We start from the raw sequence: 14,484 nt of genomic DNA on the forward strand, positions 1-14,484 counted from the left end.
AATCATGAGTAGCAGATGACCACACTTTTTGCATAAGTGGTCACCATGGATATTGGAAGTGTCCCTGATTTTCCACAGATTACAGGAGGAGCATTCCACTGGGCTCAGTTCTCTTGGCATTTTAAACTTATCACCTAAAAGCAATGACCTACAAACCAATTACTCAACCTTACCTACACTCACCAAATCAGATTTTTTTCCTCTCTCTCTCTATCCCTAACAAATTATAAATGACAAAAAAGAAAGATTTTACATTCAGTCCTCTTTCAAGTTCTACTCATTCAGTCCCTAGATTTGGTTCCTAAGAAGCAATCCTCCTGTCCTGTGTCACTTTTTGAACTGTGACATCAACTCTGGAGCTACACCTCTGGAGTTGGTGAAGGTTAGCTCCAATTCACTGCTCTGACTGAGCTGTTCTACAATACCACTGAGTGAGCTACTTGCCTCCACAGCATTGACTGGACTTCTGGCCTCAAAAAACTCCCTTCTATGAACCATTTTCTAAGAATGTCTCCAGCTATTGGTTCAATCACATAAGTGTGGTCACCTATATATAGCCTCTTGATAACTATTAGTTCAGGGTCCCAGATATCCTGTACTTTATTCCAACCTGATTAGGAGGAATGCCCTTGTACCATTTGGTCCTGTCCACTTTGCAATTGTTCAGTGCTTTTCTTCACAATGCCTCTCTTTCAGTCTTCTCGGTTTCCATCTCAAATACCTGGCTAAGCCTCTTGTAATGTTTGGCTATCCACTCACTAACCTGGCAATCTCAATCAGAGGATGTGATAAGCTCATGGAGTTAGTCCATAATAAGGACAAGGTCTCCTCCAAAGAAGATATGGTGTGGAGAATAGTCGGTGAATGAAAATGGGCTGCAATTATTGGTATAAACAAGCTCCAGAATGTATTCAGGCAATTTGTTTCGTCTCAGGGAGCAAATCGTGCAGTCTTGGATCTCAGTCATAAGTTCATTGATAACATTCTGTGGAATCATAATCCAAATGTCCAAGAGAATCAGGGTCAGAATGCTGCATTTTACTTGGGCATGGGTATGACATCAGTGTCAGCCACTTCAAACTGGACAGTGATCAGAATTCTGACAATGAGAATCAACTTTTGTATTAGTTTTGCCTCTACTATAGTTTCTTGCTTATATCTGGAATTCAAATTGTGCAAGTTCAGCAGTCCATTGCTCCAAGCCTGGTGGATGTTTGAATGTTTGACAATACAAACTTGACACTGATAGGGATGTTTGTGAACTTGTGGGGAATAACATACTTCAAAGTTCAAATCTGAATTTCATATTGGAATAATTCTCCATATTACTCCACTTTGGCTTGAAACTCAGACTGGCTTTAGTGATAGCATCTTTTTCTACCCTTGAATCTGTGGCAGCACCAATCCTAAAACAATGAAACTTGAGTCAGTTTCCAGTATGAAATGGAGATAAAAATCTCGGGAGCCAAAGATAGGATATGAGTCAGTCTTAGTCTTGAGAGTGGTGGGTTCCAACTCTGTGCTCTGTGAAGTATTACACCTTGTAAGTCCTTTCCCAATCACCACTTTGGCATTCATTGCTTTCCTCAGCAAATTATGGCTTGAGATGCCAATTGTGCAAACCCTTCCACATACCTTCTTCAGTAACTAGTAACCCACACAGTTTTGATCAGAGCCACTCCTCTGCCTTTCACATGTACTCATAATTAGAAACAATGGCTTCCTGATAAAAATATAAAAAACATACACAAGATACTTTACTTCATAAACGATGACACTTCTTTTTTTTATTCATTCACAGGATGAGAGCATCACTGGCTAGATAGCATTTATTGCCTAGAGAGCAGTTAAAGTCAACCACTTTGCTGTAGGTCTGGAATCACACATAGGCCAGATGAGATAAGGATGGTAGCTTCCTTCCCCGAAGGAAATTAGTGATCCAGATGAATGATCAACAATGGATTCATGGTCATCATTAGACACTTAATTCCCCACTTTCCTTGAATTCAAATTTCATTGTCTACCATGGCAGGTGTTGAACCTGGGTTCCCGGAACATTACCTGGGTCTCTAGATTAAAGATCCAGTGATAATACCACTAGGCCACACCTCCCTGATGCTTTTATTTGACTTGCATGTTAAGCTATGAAAAGTCGGTTAAGACAGTCTTAAGTCTTCCATGTGTCTTCTCGAGCCAAAAACGAGTATGTCATCTAGACACAAAGAGAGACTAGAAATTGAGAAAAACTAAAATTTTATCATATCAAACATTATTAAGCCCAAATGGTATTTATAAAGCCTTATGGTGAGTTTTAAGAATGCTGTCTTTTCAAAGTCTTGTTCAGTAATGGGTAGCTCATTATAACTATGAGCTAAATTTAAACTGTGACAATAAAATGCACTTTTGAGAACTTATAAGGTTTCTTCAGCCTGAGGTAGAAGACATCCTTATGAGTTTTGCATTGTATGCCTTGTAATTGACACACATACTCAGTTTTCCATTTTTCATCCTCATGAGGACTATGACAGCATCTTTAGTCAAATCCTGACTTACCAGTTGGGGAGGCAATGGACCAGTGGCACTGTTGCTGGGCTAATAATCTTGGGATTCCAAGTAACATTCTGGCAACCTGGGTTTAAATCTCACCATGGCAAATGGTGGAATTAAAGCTCCAATATTGACCATGAATCCATTGTTTTAAAAAAAAACCCATTTGGTTCACTAGTGTCCATTAGGGAAGGAAACTGTCATTCTTACCTGGTGTGGCCTCATGTGACTCCAGACTTCCAATAATTTGCTGACTCTCGCTGTATGAAATGGCCTAGCAAACCGTTCAGCAGTATCAACCACTAGAAAGGAGAAATGGAATGAAACTGAACTGCAGCAGTGGATAAATCTTCAGGGCCCGATCAAGTATATGCCAGGAAGTTTGGGAGGAAATTATGGGACCCTTAGAGAAATATTTGTATCATTTATAATCACAGGTGAAGTGTCAGCAGAGTGGAGGAGGGCTAACGGTGTGACTTTACTTAAGAAAGGCTGTAAGGAGAAGCCTGGGCACTATAGACTTGTGAGTCTGACATCAGTGGTGAGTAAGTTGTTGCATGTAATTCTGAAAAGTAGGATTTACATGCATTTGGAGACGCAAGGAATGAGTTGGGATAGTCAGTATGGTTTTGTGCAAGTCACATCGTGTCTCACAAATTTGATAGAGATTTTTGAGGAAGTAACCATAAAAATTGATGAGGGCAGAGCAGTAGAAGTCATTTATTTGGACTTTAGTAAAGCCTTTGACAGGGTTCTATGTGGTAGAGTAATTAATTAAGTTAGATTACATGGGATTCAGGATGAGCTTCCCAATTGGATGCAAGATTGGCTTGATGGTAGAAGACAGAGGGTGGTGGTGGAGGATTGTTTTTCGGATTAGAGGCATTTGACCAGCAGTGTTCCACAGAGATCTGTACAGGATCCAGTTTTGTTTGTCATTAGCATAAATGATTTGGATGACAATATAGGAGGCCTGGTTAGTAAATTTGTACATGACACTAAATTTGGTGATATGTAGACAGTGAAGAAGGTTGTCTAAGATTTCAAAGAGATCTTGATCAATTGAGTCAATGGGCTGAAGAATGGCAGAAGAAATTCAATTTTAATAAATGCAAGGTATTGTTTCTTGCTAAAACAAATAAGGATAGGACTTACACAGTAATGGTGGGGCCCTGGGTAGTCTCTCCAACAAGAGACCGAGGGGTTCAGGTGCATGATTCTTTAAAATTTGCATCACAGATAGTTAAGAAGGCGCTTAACATGCTTGCCTTCATAACTCAGACCTTTGAGTGTAGGAGTTGAGATTGCCATTTTGAGGTTGTACAGGACATTGATGAGGCCTCTTCTGGAGTACTGTGTGCAGTTCTTGTTGTCCAGTTCTCGGAAGGGTTCAGAAAAGATTTACCAGGATGTTGGCAAGAATGGAGGGTTTGAGTTATAAAAATATAGGATAGGCCGGAAATATAGGATAGGTGAACAACAAAGGTCCTTTCCCTAAGATGAGGGAGTTCAAAACTAACAGGCATATTTTTAAGATGAAAGGAGAAAGAACTAAAAAGGTCATGAGGTGCAACCTTTTACACAGAGAGTAGATAGTTTAGAGTGAACTGCCAGAGGAAGTGGTGGATGCAGGTACATTTGCAATGTTTAAAAGAGATTTGAAAGGGTTTGGAAGGATATGGGCCATAAACAGGCAGGTAGGACTAGTTTAGTTTGGGGACATGATCAGTGTGGATAAGTTGGACAGAACGATCTGTTTCCATGCTATATGACTCTATGACTATGACTCTTTAAGAAGGCAGTTTACCAACACATTCTTAAGGGCCACCAGAGATGGGCAATAAATGGCCTCATATCCACTAAGATTGTCCATATTTGTTGAGAGTATAAATAAGCTGTGTCTTCTTGGTCTTCTTCAATTTAGCTACAATCATTTTTTAAAAGAGATTAGAAATGTTTCCTCTATTTAATCACTGTCCATGACAACGGCAGAATTAAGGGCAGTTGTGGGCATTCGTGGTCAGTGGTAAATATCTTTAACACTGAAGTTGGCAATCTGTATGGATACCTTACCTTTTCCTCCCATTGCAAAACAGGCGGTTTCTAGAATTGAACCAAGTGGGAGCTCTGATACCAATGACACTTGATGCTGTATCAGTTGATGAGTTGGAAAATGCTGGCATGACCCTCAAGAATAGTGATGGAGTGGGAAGGTAAAAGAACATTTTAATTCCCTGCTACTCAAAGAGTTCAATGGTGCAATAAAGCTTGATAAACCTTGAGTGCACATAAAAAGGTCAAAGACCTCATATGCTGCAGAAAAGGATGCTCTGAGGCATGGTGTATTGGTGAGATCATGCAGACACTACGACAATAGATGAACGGACACCGCACAACAGTCATGAGGCAGCAGTGTTCCTTCCCAGTTGGGGAACACTTCAGTGGTCAAGGACATTCAGCCTCTGATCTTCGGACAAGGGTCCTCCATTGTGGCCTTTGAGATACACATCGAGTGACCAAGCATAAACTGATAGTTAAGTTCTGTACCCACAAGGACGGCTTCAGCCATAATCTTGGTTTCGTATTGCATTACATGTAACCCCACTATAGTGTTCTGTCTTCATAAAATCGTCCTTACTGTTTTGTTTTGACACCATGACCATGACCATTTATTGTCTCTCTATCTTAATTAGTTTGCACATTTTTGGATTATTTGTCACTTTGGTTAGACCCTTGTCATGTGACTCTGAAACCTATCATGGTATTTCAGCCATTTGGTTTGTGTTTAATATCATGTAGTTTTGATTTTTTGCAATTATCTCTCTGCCTTATTTAATCTTTTCATAGGTCATCCCTTCACTTGCTATTCAGCTGTTTATTCACAATTTTGACACACTTGATTGCCTGCAAAAACTTCAGCCTGTTGACACTCCACTCACACTATTTGCACTTCTCTGTTAACCTTCTGAATTATCTGATATTATCTTGCCATTATCTCTCTGCCTACATATTCTGTGCCCATTAGAGATGTCAGTAAATAATGGTTAGACATATAATATACCCACATCCCATGAATAAATGAGGTATTTCCCCTAAGGGTGGTAAATCTGAGAAATTCTTTACTACAAGAGGGCAATTGAGGCTGGGTCATCGAGTCACAGAGATATATAGCATGGAAATGGACCCTTCAGTCCAACTCGTCCATGGCAACCAGATATCCTAAATTAATCAAGTCCCATTTGCTAGCACTTGGCCCATATCCCTCTAAATCAGATCTGGGCATTATACGGTCCGCAGGCCATATCCGGCCCTTTGGTCATTCCTGTCCGGCCCGCATGAGGTCAATCGTAAATTAGAACATAACTGAAAAAGTATTTATGCCATGCATGCAATACAACTGTGTTGCTTTTGTTTTGAAAAGGATGCTTTTTTTCTTTACATGTGGAAGCACATGCGCGTGAACAGTTAAAAGTGATGCTTGCTGACTAGCCCTGAAAATGTCAGCTCACACCAAGACAAGTTATGTCATATCCCACAAAATCGCCAGAAATAGTAAACCGTTTTCTGATGGAGAGTTTATTAAGGAGTGCTTGTTGGACTCTGCAGAACTAATATGCCTGGAGAAAATGGAGGCATTTGAGAATGTGCCCCTCTCCCAATGCACTGTAATGAGAAGAATTGGGGACATCGCGAGAAATCAGGAGCTTCAGCTGCAGCACAGAGCGGTCAACTTTGACTTTTTTTCTTGGCTTTGGATGAGAGCTGCGATGTACGTGACACAGCCCAGCTATTCATCTTCGTACGTGGGATAACTAAGCACTTTAAAATCATGGAGGAGCTGGCAGCCATGCAGTTAATGAAAGGAACAACTGGTAATGATTTGTTCACGGAGGTAAATGCATGCTTGGACACATTGGGACTAAAATGGGACAAGCTGGTGGGTGTGACAATGAATTCTTGTCCAAATCTAATGGGAAAAAATGTTGGACGCTTAAAGAGAATGCAGGATAAAGTGACAGAAATTGACCCTGAAGTTGGTATTTTTGCGTTGTATTATACGTCAGGAAGTGTTGTGTAAGTCAGTGTTAAAAATTAACCATGTGGTTGATGTTGTAACTAAAATAGTTAACTTCATCAGGGTAAGAGCTTTGAATCACAGGCAGTTTGTTGCACTTTTCGAGGAAAATGAGACTGAACATCATGACATAGGCTATCACACAGCTATCAGGCAGCTCAACCTGGGCAAAATGCTGAAAAGTGTATAGGACCTGAGAGAAGAGATTCAAGATTTCTGTGTGAAGAAAGGGAATGGCATTCCACAGCTTTCGGATGCAGACTGGATTGCAGACCTTGGTTTTGCTGTTGATGTGACTGCACTTATGAATGAACTAAGTGTGAAACTGCAGTGCAAGGGCCTTTTTGTGCATGAAATGTACAACTTGATGAAGGCTTTTATAAGAAAGTTGCAGCTTCTCTCGAGCCAAATGGAAGACAACATTCTTACCCACTTGCCAACACTGAAGGAAGCCGCACCTTCAGCTGATCACCTCCACAGGTATTCATCTATGTTGGAAGCACTGCATGGTGAATTTTCAAAGCAATTTCAAGACTTTAAAATGGTTGAGAATGAAATGCACATGATTTTTTTCCCCATTTACATGCAATGTGGAGAACGCACCTAGTGATGTTCAGCTTGAACTCATTGACTTGCAGTCTGACACACTTCTGGTAGAGTACTTTAGGTCAGTTTCACTGCTTGATTTTTACTCTTCCCTCAAAGAGAACTTTCCATACATGAGGAGGCATGCTGTTTAGATTAGATTCCCTACAGGCCCTTCAGCCCAACCAGTCCACAGAAGAATAATCCACCCAGACACATTTAGCATGGCCAATTCACCTGGCCTACACATCTTTGGATTGTGGGAGGAGAATGTGAAAACTCCACAGAGGCAGTTGCCCAAGGCTGGAATTGAACCAAGGACCCTAGTGCTGTGAGGCAGCATTGCTAACCACTGTGCCACCATGCCTGCTCAGATGATGCTAGTCCTTTTTGGATCTACCTATATATGCGAACAGGCATTCTCAGTGATGAAGTTCAACAAATCCAAATACAAATCCTCTGTCACCTCTCAACTGTCCTTCGCATGTCCACCTCAGACATTTAACCAGATTTCAATGCACTTGTTCAAGCCCAAAACAGACTGGATTTTTCTCACTTAACAAGTAAAATGAACTGAAAAACATCAAAAGAACTTATTGCTTTTTTGTATAGTCGTTTGTTGTTTGTAATACTGAACAATAATGAAACAACTTTGCATTATTGATTTGTGAGATTAACATGTTAAAAATAAAATGAAATACTGAAATTATTATTTTTACTGTTTATTTATTCGATATTTGACCTAGTCCACAATTTCATATCTGTATTGTAACAGAATATCCTTATTCTTTTGATTATAAGTTTCAGTGCAAAACTATACAATTTAGTACTGTTTACAGTGGGAGAAAATTAATACTGAGCAGAATTATGTTCAACTTATTGTTGGATCGGCCTCCAACACAACTCAGGTTTCTTATGTGGCCCCTTGGAAGAATTAATTGCCCACCCCTGCTCTAAATCCTTCCTGTTCATATACCCATTCAGACGCCTTTTAAATGCTGTAATTGTACCAGCCTCCACCACTTCCTCTGGGAGCTCATTCCATACATACACCACCCTCTGTGTGAAAACATTGCCCCTTAGGTCCCTTTTATATCCTTCCCCTCTCACCCCAAATCTATGGCCTCTAGTTCTGGACTCCCCACCACAGGGAAAAAAATCTTGCATATTTATCCTATCCAAGCGCCTCATAGTTTTATAAACTTCTATAAGGTCACCCTCAACCTCTGACGCTCCAGGGAAAACAACCCCAGCCTATTCAGCCTCTTCTTGTAGCTCAAATCCTCTTACCCTGGCAACATGTTATAAATCTTTTCTGAACACTTCCAAGTTTCACAACATCCTTCCGATAAGAAGGAGACCAGAATTACATGTGATATTCCAAAGTGGCCTAACTAATGTCCTGTACAGCTGCAACGTGACCTCCCAACTCATGGACTCAGTGCTCTGACGAATAGTGGAAAGCATACCAAACACCTTCTTCACTATCCTATCTACCTGCGACTCTACTTTCAAGGAACTATGAACCTGCACTCCAAGGTCTCTTTGTTCAGCAAAACTTCCCAGGACTTTACCATTAAGTATATAAGTCTTGCTAAGATTTGCTTTCCCAAAATGCAGCACCTCACATTTATCTGAATTAAACTCCATCTGACACTCCTCAGCCCATTTGCCCACTTGATCAAGATCCCGTTGTACTCTGAGGGAACCTTCTTCACTGTCCACTATACCTCCAGTTTTGGTGTCATCTGCAAACTTACTAACTATACCTCATATGTTCACATCCAAATCATTTATATAAATGATGAAAAGCAGTGGACCCAGCACTGATCCTTGTGGCGCACCACTGGTCGCAGGCCTCTAGTCTGAAAAAACCCTCCTCCATCACCCTCTGTTTTCTACCTTCAAGCCAGTTTTATATTTAAATGGCTAGTTCTCCCTGTATTCCATGATATATAACTTTGTTAACCGGTCTACCATGAGCATTAAAGTCTATTAAAGGCTGAAAGATTTTTTAATCAAAAAAGGAATCCAATTCATATAATAAAGGAGCAATGCTCGGAAAGCTTATGATTGCAAATAAACCTGTTGGACTATAATCTGGTGTCATGTGACTTCTCACTTTGTCCACTCCAGTCCAACACTGACATCTCAAAATCATGTATCAAATAGGACTAACACTTCAATCTAGTGCAAGTCCTTATTGCTCTACATAGGACGAAGCTCTTCCTGAAGGACCCATACTTTTCCCATCCTCACCTGGTAGTTTGTGGGAGTCTCAACAAGTTTAACTTCTGGTGAGAAGGGAAGTCTGAAGGTAATTGCTGGGTGGAACATCTGTGTCTAATGGCATTGGTAGACTGTGGTTGTTGAGGACTTGTTGAAGAATATATCCCTGTCACTTGGGTGGGATCAGCTGCAGGCTTACCATGGGCATAGAACAGCAAGGATTGCATCAGCTTTTACTGTGCAGCTATTTGTTCTGCCTCTGTCTTTAATCTGAGTTCTTCATTCTCATCCATGCTAAAAGCTGCCTTACTGATTGTAGTCTCTTTCCTGCTGCTAGGAGTCCAATCTTTCCTTAATTCAGATGATGAAATAAAGATAATATGTCAAATAAAGGCAATTAAGATTTTTCTCTCTTAAGGTTTCTCAACTCAGTTTGGATGTTCTGTGCCTCACTGTTCCGTTAGGTGACCCTCCAGCATCCTATTTATGGTTGATTTGAAAAAGGATTCCTGGAACTGCATGCAGTTCAACACGTTCACCAACTCCAGTGATACAGAGACCAAGTCCTCCCCTCTGGCTTGCTCGTAGTCATAAAAGCTCTGCTTTCCCTGTGTAGTGCTACTTCTGTCTCCAGAAACCTCTATCAGTACCTCCAACATCCACTGCGGACTTCCTCAAACATCTGTACCTTGTCCTAGTATTTCCCAGTGGGCTTACTCATATACATATTGTATTAGATTGCTACTTGCGCACTTGCATTAAGGCCCAATGATGCCATAGCCAGTTGTGCTTCCTCAATCCAATCTTAACCAAGGGATATTTGTGGTCTACCCTGAATCTATGCAGCTTTTCACTCAACATCCAGTGGAATATCTGACCAGGATCTTTGCTCCCTTTGTCTTTAACATCAAAGAAGTGCACAATTGTAGCCACCATCTGTGTCCAATTTCTTCTGCTGATGCCTCAGTCTCCAGTGATATGGGGCAACTTCATCCTAATCTCCATTATCTGCTCCCTTTTGGCCAGGCACCTCTCAATCACATCTACCATGATTTAATGTTTGCCCTGTGGTGCCCTGCCATCTGCCACCAGAAATATAAAATAAGATTTGAAAATCTGCACAATTCAAGTATCATGAAGCAAGGTCATTAAAATTAAGGAAAATTAAGGTTAAACAAGGAAGACACAAGATGGAATCTTATGGGTTTTTTGTGCAAAATTCAAGTCACTTTGAGTTTGGTGGAGTGATTCTGTTTGTGGGGTTTAGTGAATTTTCTTGCCCTGTCTCACCAAACTTGCCACATTAATTGCTGTTTGGGCTCTTGCAGCAATAATCTCACTCTATTTCTGCCCCGTTTGACTACATGCTATTCCCAGAAAAACTCAAATCTTGCTGGAAGTCTCAGAATTAAATGGCATCCCTGGTACCAGCATCATATTTAAAAGGCAGTTGTCACCAGGACAAGCACTGTCAGTCTGGATCGGCCTTACATAGTTCCTGATATTTGTCCTGAAAATGGTAGTTGGGGGAAATTGTTGTTCTGCTGTGGGGGCATAGTCCTGGAGAACCTGCTGACTGGTGTGATGTATTGGCAGTATTTTCTTTTTTCCCCCATAACAATAAATGGAATCCATAACACCAGACCATGCCAGCTTTAGCCAAGGTAGCTGCCTGTGTTTAAGCGGTCTCAGCCATCATGAGAAATGCCAAATATCTGTCAATCTCCTTATGGTCATTCAAGTCAATGTCCTTCTCCACTTTGCCAGTCCAAGTGCCATCATCTTTCCAATAGCTCGCACACTCTCTCTCTCTTCTAATGCATCCACCTCTCACAAACTCTCATGCTTTACCACCCTCATTAATGCATGCAACAAACTTCCCCACTTACCCTCCCCCACCCCAAACTATGACACCAGTAATTGTGCACACCCATTCTACTGCCAACTCACTCACTTCGGAAAGCTCCTAACTGCATTCATAGTAATAGCTGTGCTACCCACTTACATCTTGTGTAATATTTGCCTAATTCTCATTACAGGAGCAAAACAGCTTGAAATAGAGTAGAAAAAGTCAACAGTTAGTGTGCTGCCTCATCTGTTATGACCTGGATCTGACTGCCCCAAGCAGGATCTCGACTGATATCGCAGACTACCCTTGATGTATTTGGCCGCGATCCCCTGAATGAAAGCTATTCCCCATGACTGGACTGTAGCCTCCTGACAACTATAGCAAACTTCCTGGATTTGTGTATGTTAAATAGCATGGCAAGACAGTAGTAATATGCACCAAGTATCTCTGGCCGAGGGAGTAAGGCATGGCAAGATGGGGATGCTGCAAATATTCAGGGACACTCAGAGTGAGTGAGCACTGATAGTGATTGAAGAACTCAAAAATGAAACCTGGCCAGTCCATGAGCTGGGTGCATGTTCCTCAGTGCAAATGTCCTTGCTGCAGCATTACAAGTGGAGAAGCATCTTGTAAGATGTGCCAAAAGTGTTTATAGAGAGTAGCTCACATCAGATGTCAACGTCTGTGGGCATGCAAAGTGTATGGACAATGTCCATGAAGTACACTGAAGATGATGTGCCCATATCTAAAGGGAGGCCTTTTGGAGCAAGAGGTGAGTTGAACCCACCATATCCAATTCTACTGAAAGCTATTTTATATGGCACATTTGGTAAGATGACAACCTTTAGCAAGTTGAACTGTTAACAGGTCATTTAATAATAAATATGTGCAGTATCTCTATGAAATTAAGCCCATGTTTATATCTAGTTGAGGAGATCCTTTGTGTATCTGATCTTTCGCCAAAAGAGACCTTGTTTTCCAGATGAAACCTTTTTCATTCAAGAGGATCATTCAAATTCTTCAGCTACCCTGCTTGGCATCCTCCTTCATCATTGGCATCAACAGCGAGAGATCCTGCCACACCGTTACATTTGAATTGTAACAAGAAGGAATTTTAAGTTGAAAGAAAAATACAGAACTCAGTATGTGATTTGGAAGAACAATTATGCTTCATATATATGAAATAGGTTGTGTGTTTGTGTGTGTGTGTGTTACACATTTTCAGCTGGTGTTTGAGTGCAGGTCTTTTCCTTAAGTGGATTTTTGTGATGTACCAGACCATTGCCAGTCCCACAGCATATGCTCATAACAAATTAGTAGTCCCTTTTAAACCACACCTGATTTTTGAATCTGACAGTGAGCAAAACTGGCTCCAGTATTTTTTTTAACCCACTTTGATTAACTGAAGAGGACCAGTTTATATATAACATTCAGGGTTGTGCTATTTTTTTTAAATGTGTCCACATTTTGACTTCCACTATTTTCAGTTAGCAAACTGCAAATGCTTCAATGCATCAATATCAGTGCAGAATGACATTTATAATCAATTCATAATTACTTACCTTAAATCATATATTTATGAAAAATAAACAATAAACCATGTCACACTGACTCATGTTAATGGAGTACTTTGTATTGATCAAAAGTTTGCTTTTTACTGACTTCAAGCTTAGACTAGCAAGCTTCTGCTCACAATTGACAGGACCATACTTGGCATCAACAGGCCTTGAACAAGAGTTATTTTCTTTTAGTAACCTCTGAGCACTGAGATTAGCTATCTTGAACTTCTAACCAATAACTAATTTGCCAGATGGTCTATGAATAAGCTTTCTATCCCTCACCTTGCAGTAGTGGACTCTCGGCAGTTTCTCCTTGGCTTTCATGTTTAGGTCATTCCAATGATAAAAGTGTAGATATGTGTAGGAAACCAGAGGCAAAGTTCTAGAAAAAAGCTAGCTACCTGAAACATTAACTATTTCTTTATCCACAGATGCTACATGTCCTCTTGCCTATTTCTCATATATTTTGTCTTTATTTGAGATTTTAGAAATAATGACACAAATCTTCCCTTCTCCGAATCATTGAAGATGGAATGTATGTTCAGAAATAGGCTTTGCAACCCAATGGAATTCCTGATGTTAGACACTCAAGGAAGTTGCCCACGACATTTAAACTTTTAATGGGATATTCCTTGCAGCCTAGGACCTTGAATGTCTCTGACCTCCAGTACAGGGTGCAAACTTTGGCCAGATACAAGGGACTTATCTAGATACTTAACCAAGAAATTTCTAAAGGTTTAATACCTGATCCAATAACTGTGTCATTTATCTGAGCATCACAACTAGCTCCCCAGTCAGCCCCTGTGATCAGATACAACAGATTACCTCACCCGATTAAGGTTTGCTTTAACAATAATCCACATACCAAATTCATCCACCTGCTCATCTCATCCAACTAACTAATTCACTCATGTACCCGTCTCACCAACCTATCTGATCACCTATTCACTCATTCACCCACTTATCCGATCACCCAGTCATTCACTAACCCAGATTCATTCATTAAAAGGGGATGGCTACTGAATTCCATCTCCTGTCCTGCCTCCTAAGTCCTTCTGAGCTGAAAATGTGTTGCTGGAAAAGCGCAGAAGGTCAGGCAGCATCCAAGGAGCAGGAGAATCGATGTTTCGGGCCTGAGCCCTTCTTCAGGAATGAGGAAAGTGTGCCAAGCAGGCTAAGATAAAAGGTAGGGAGGAGGGACTTGGGGGAGGGACATTGGAAATGCGATAGGTGGAAGGAGGTTAAGGTGAGCGTGATAAGGTGAGGGTGATAGACCGGAGCGGAGGTGGGGGCGGAGAGGTCAGGAAGAAGATTGCAGGTTAGGAAGGTGGTGCTGAGTTCGAGGGTTGGAACTGAGACAAGGTGGGGGGGAGGGGAAATGAGGAAACTGGAGAAGTCTGAGTTCATCCTAGGTGGAAGATGAGGTGCTCTTCCTCCAGCCGTCGTGTTGCTACGGTCTGGCGATGGAGGAGTCCAAGGACCTGCATGTCCTTGGTGGAGTGGGATGGGGAGTTGAAGTGTTGAGCCACGGGGTGGTTGGGTTGGTTGGTCCGGGTGTCCCAGAGGTGTTCTCTGAAACGTTCCACAAGTAGGCAGCCTGTCTCCCCAATATAGAGGAGGCCACATCGGGTGCAGCGGAT

At 41.2% G+C, this 14,484-nt stretch overlaps 1 protein-coding gene across 1 annotated transcript in view; it reads left to right on the top strand.

Moving 5' to 3' along the window:
• The window catches only part of LOC132818253 (neuronal PAS domain-containing protein 3), a 1,297,641-nt gene that overhangs the window by 571,843 nt on the left and 711,314 nt on the right, over positions 1-14,484 (top strand). The window lies entirely within an intron of this gene.

Source organism: Hemiscyllium ocellatum, chromosome 8, assembly GCF_020745735.1.
Source record: "Hemiscyllium ocellatum isolate sHemOce1 chromosome 8, sHemOce1.pat.X.cur, whole genome shotgun sequence".
NCBI lineage: Eukaryota > Metazoa > Chordata > Chondrichthyes > Orectolobiformes > Hemiscylliidae > Hemiscyllium > Hemiscyllium ocellatum.